The sequence below is a fragment of the Apaloderma vittatum genome, unplaced genomic scaffold (assembly GCF_000703405.1).
Source record: "Apaloderma vittatum isolate BGI_N311 unplaced genomic scaffold, ASM70340v1 scaffold21975, whole genome shotgun sequence".
Taxonomy (NCBI): domain Eukaryota; kingdom Metazoa; phylum Chordata; class Aves; order Trogoniformes; family Trogonidae; genus Apaloderma; species Apaloderma vittatum.
Window position 1 is genome coordinate 29,991 of NW_009717951.1, and position 5,252 is coordinate 35,242.

General features: G+C 39.9%; 1 protein-coding gene across 1 annotated transcript in view; it reads left to right on the forward strand.

Moving 5' to 3' along the window:
- The window catches only part of MAPK1 (mitogen-activated protein kinase 1), a gene marked incomplete at its 5' end in the record, with an annotated part of 18,198 nt that extends 13,941 nt beyond the window's left edge, over nucleotides 1-4,257 (forward strand). The window contains one exon of the mRNA XM_009870097.1: nucleotides 2,044-4,257. The remainder of the gene's footprint in view (nucleotides 1-2,043) is intronic.
- Between the last annotated feature and the right edge of the window lie 995 nt (nucleotides 4,258-5,252).

Genomic DNA, 5,252 nt, shown 5'->3' on the forward strand with positions numbered 1-5,252 from the left:
CATTCCTGCGATCTCAGTCCTGTTCTGTTGTTGAGGAAAAAGCTTTGTTTCACCTACAACACTGAAGTGTCGACAGGGATTCTGGGCAGTTGCCCGAGATGTTTTTATTGTTTTTTTTTAAAAATACTCCTGAATTGTAATGCACAGAGGAGAAATCCCTTAAATAACTTCAATGGGGAAAAAAACCTCAACCTCTGAAACAGTGTGATTAAATAATAATATTTATAAATTAATTATGATTAATCTTCCTAATCTTTGGAAGATTTAAAATTTGTATTTAAAATGGAATGCAGTGGTATTCACTGTCTGGCTATTTTTTTTCTTTAACTCAATGAACATACCTAGTCTTACTGGACTGTGAGGCTTGCAAGTCTCAGTACTTCTCTACAAAATTCATCAAATACTGGCGTGAATGATTTTTGTAATATTTAGAATCGTAGAATGGCTTGGATTGGAGAGACCTTTAAAAGCCATCCAGTCCAGCCCCTTGCAGTGAGCAGGGACATGCCCAGAGCCCTGTCGAACCTGATCCTTGAAGGTCTCCAGGGACGGGGCCTCCACCACCTCTCTGGGCAACCCGTGCCCGTGTTTTCACCACCCTCATCCTAAAAAACACCTTCCTTTTATGTGGTCTTGTGAAACTTCTGTGATACTGATGGTTTAAAGTCTCAAAGTTTTGTGACAAGAGAAGAAAAAGAAACCAAAGAAAAAGTAACAGCCTAATCTAGGTTGCCTTTTTCTGCGGTCCTAAAAGTAGTTTCTGTGCTGTTCTCCAGCAGCTGCGTTCTACAGCCACTGTTTGTTGTTGGCAGTTCCAGCAGAAAGGTTGGGTTTATGAGCCAGTGACCTTCCTCACTGTGAGAAATCCATGAAAGAAAGAAAAAAAAAAAAGTGGAGGAAACTTCTGAAAATAGAGGTTTTACTTAAATAGCGTAACTTCTTCCACCACTGATTTCAATGCTTAAATGTTCACGGATGAAGTAATTTTGATCTTTAGAAATAGCTGTTTTATTTATTGAAACTTACTAGCTAATGTATGGAATTATCATACTAATGAAATGTTAGGTAACTCTGGGGTTCACATATCTGGCATTTCTTATTGGCTGGGCATTGCCGATAGAACTGGCCGCGGGGCACAGCAAGGTGTGGTGCTTACTGACCCTCTGTGCACCCGTCTGCGTGGACACCCTCTGGAAGAAAATAACATCAGTTTTTTGGAGTAAGATGAAACCTGTTACTCATAGGCCATAGTATGAAGGAAGGGAGAGCAAACAGGTGACATTGTAGTGAACTGTCGTTTATGACCTCTCCTTGTTGCCTCTTTGCCCAGACCATGCTAGCCCAGGTTGCATTAGGGATTAAGGACTAAAGGGATTAAGGATATTGGCGATCTGGTGCTAATGGAAATTTCTGCTTTGCTAACCATGTTACCTTTAAATGCTACTGTGAAGATTTGATTTGGCTGACGTGATACTGAAATTTAAATACTGTGCTTAGCTTGCTGATGGTTTGCTGGTAACTTGTCCTGGTTATCTGTGGTTAGAATTTCTGGCTATTCCACATCGCAACAGTTCACACAAGAGTAGTTGACATCCCAGGGAAGGCCAGTCCCCAGGAGCTGGCTTAAAACAGGCAGTAACGGTCTCCTCCTGTGCATTGCTGCTCGACCTGCCCACCCCCTGCACTTCATCAGCTAGATGTGCTCCGAGGGTTTATTTCTGGAGACTCAAAACTTCCCCTTTGGCAGTAGTCTGTGGAACTGAGAAGCAATGCACAAATAACCCATTTTTCAGATAACCAAATAGTGTACTTCAGCCATCAGTTACGATTAATCTTCCTAATCTATTTTAAAATTTAAATTTTTTATTTAAAAGGTAATGTACTGATATTCACTGTCTCTGGGGTGGGTTTTTGTTTGGTTTTTTTAAAACATATATTGGTACTCCTGTCTGCGGCATAACACTGTGTTCATAAAGCATGCTTGTTTTACAAGGCGATGTTAAAACTTCCTTCACTGAAATACGTGTCTGCTCTTTTTTGTAGGACAAGGACTTAAAGGACTGGGCATGCTCAAAACGTTGCTGTTCCTCTTCCCAGTTCTTTATTGTTGGTCATGTCTTGTGGCCTCTCTCAGCTTATCCACTAACTCCTTTGAGCCATTCAGGAGGGCAGTTCCTGGTAGTTTTGGCTTTCATGCTTTCAATGAATCTTTTCAGCCTGAAGAATTGTAATTGACACTCCTGTGCGTAGTGCCCCGTGTTGCCCTGGTGCAGTACTGTGCTGTAAGTGCACCTACTGCTGCCCGTGTTTTAACTGCTTGCTTTCTGGTTTGAAAGATGCAGTGGTTCCTTTCACTCCTGGATCAATATCCAAGAAGATAATTCATTAACCTGTAAGAAGTTTACACCATGAACTATGTTTTTCTGACTTTACTGAAGTCGCTGGCGTTTTTTTTTTTTTTTTAGAAAAGCTACTATTCAGGGCACTTTAAGTCAGTGACATCCCAGATTTTTTTTGCACTTCCTTTTTTAAATAGAAATGGTTAGCATCCAACGGCGTTTGTACCATTATGCTATGGATTGCAGCATACGTCGTGTTCACGTTAATCTTGCTTATGCACTTGTTTGGGTGCCCTGTGCTGTGCATACAGGTATTCTGTACAGCGTAAGAACCACATAGGAACCCAACTTAATTGAACTCATCCAAGAAACATTTTTTTCCATGTATTGACAAAATTTGTACCTTCTTTTCCCTGCTTTTTTTTGAAAGAGGTCATTTAAAGTTTAACCAGGTTGGAGGCGTAGTACTTCCAAAGTTCATACCACGTAGTAGCGTTTAGAAGACTTGTGCAAAGAGAATGAGTGGCAGCTCGCCAGCTTGTATTTACTCACCGTGTGGTGGAAGATTAACAAAGAACATAATGGCGTGATGACCTAGTGGTGAATGCTTTTCTCTGTGGAAGGCATCCGTATGTGGTGGCAAGCGAGAAACCAAAACACGATGTTAATAAACTCAGTCTACACACCGCATACCAATGAAAGGCTTCCAACGCGGATCGGTAGTTTTTTACATTCGAATCTAATCACTGACATTCAGAATTCTGGCCGAGAGGAACACTGCATCTTTAAATGAGAAAGTTTGATTTTACTTTTGCTCCTACAGCATGTCAGCATCTCAAGTTCATTTCTTGCAACCTACACTATGGTGATTTGTAATGAAGCCTCCATGAGCTCGTGACATGAAGTACTGTTCTGTTGTCAAGTACTATCAAACTTCTCTGATAATGCTGAGTTAGGACAACCAAACCAAGCTAGCACTAAATAATGTTTAAAATTGTATACCTTTTAATGATCTTTTCAAGTATTTGTTACTGAAATTGTATAATGTGGAGTTTACTAGGTGTTATGTTCCAGTGCAGTGCCTCCTTTTCTTTCCCCACTGCTCTCTGTGGTGAGAAATTTGCCTTGTTTAAAATAATTACTGTGCCCTCGCATGACTGTTAAAGCTTTCTGTGCAAAGATGATTGTCTAAGTGCCACATGCCTATGATTGAGAAAAAAAATAATCTATTGTTACCTCTGAGTTGTGTTCAACTGAAATGCTATTCAACAAATAACTTAGGAAAAATAGTTCTATTTTTAGCTTTTTCATATTTCTGCTGTCTTTTTCTCATTTTATTTTGGCAGCAGTGAAGAATGGATTGTATAAAGACTGCTTGCTAATATGAACAAAATGCACTTGTAATTCCTGGAAATAAATTTAAATCTTATATCTTCACATTAACATTAAGAATTAGTTTTTGGTTTCCTCTTGGGTAATGTGTTTGAATGGAAATCAGGTTCAATTGCTACTGTAGTATTTAAGGATGCTTGCTGGTTAATAACTCCAGGCTTCCTCATACCATTTAGTCTGCTCTTCAGAGAAATCTAGAAAGCCATTAACTTAGACTTCAATAGATAAGGGTGCTTACAAGATTCCATTTCAAAATTTTCTTTTTCCTGTAGTTTGAGTGTTAGTCTGCCAAAACTGATTTTTAATAAGCAAGGGTTCATCATTAAAGGGCATTTTCTATTAGGAAGTTCCAGTGGTACATAAGTCTCTGTGGCGGGGAACACATTAGGAGCATTGTCAGGACACTGCACAAGGGGTCGTTGGACGGTGGCGTGGAACCTATGCTAAAAACATTTCTACAGAAATATGCACTTGACTGTTGATACTAGTGTAGAAATCTCACCATTTCTACACATCTTTACCAAAATGCTTTTCTCACTCACTCAGTTTTGAAGAGTTGAAATATTTCTATAATCTCTGCTACTTGTACGATTGTTGTTACTACAGGAAACATTTTTGGCTGGGTTGGGAAGATGACTGTTACCGAAATTTCAGTTTATTAAGGAAGAACTTTGGCAGCTTGCTTCACCCTTCTCTTTCCCAATTCTTTTTTTTTAATACTTTCTTTAATTTTGGATTTTCGGGAAGGTGTAGACCTACCCTTGCATTCTGTTTCTCTGAGTGAGAAGCTGAGGGTTTGCTTTACCTAACATCTGGTGCTGTGGGGCTTTTTTCCTTAGCTATTCCTGCCGAATCCAATCGGTATCCATCAGGATCAGTAACCACACTCATCAGTCTTTTACTGAATTCAGTAAACGTTGTTGGGTTGAGCTTGTTGATGCGTCAAATGCAGAAGCATGATTTTTTTTTTAAAACTGTCAGATTTTGAAAATAGTTTAAAAGAAGGTGCCTATAACAACACTGTGTTAGGTCAGTTATTTCATCATTTTAGACTGATTATTTTTTCTTTACATAGTTTTTATGTTTTTTAGAGCGGAGAACAGCAACTCTTAATCAAAGTAACATGCATATTTCGTGGTAAAGATGTTTTGGGAATAAGGAATGGAAACAGTTCACTGTCAGAAACATTCCAACCTTACAGCTGAGGAAAAATATGCAAACATAAAATTCTCACGGATGCTTAGGCAAGTAGGCATCCTGCTCTGCTGTCCTGACTGTCGCCAGACTCTTCCTCCTCGGTCTCACCCGGTCTGTGGAAGGAGGAGCGCACAACACTACAGGGGCTGAGCGCTGTGGTGCACAGGGAGCTCTCGGGAGTAGCGGTGGTGACGTAACTCGGCAGTGGCCAAATGAAACCCAAGGAGTCGAGCGTGGTTTTCCTTGCAGAATGAGAAAAAGAAAAACCTGTCGTTGGTGCCCACTGTAATATGCTAAGATATATTTATACCATGTCGAAGTCGT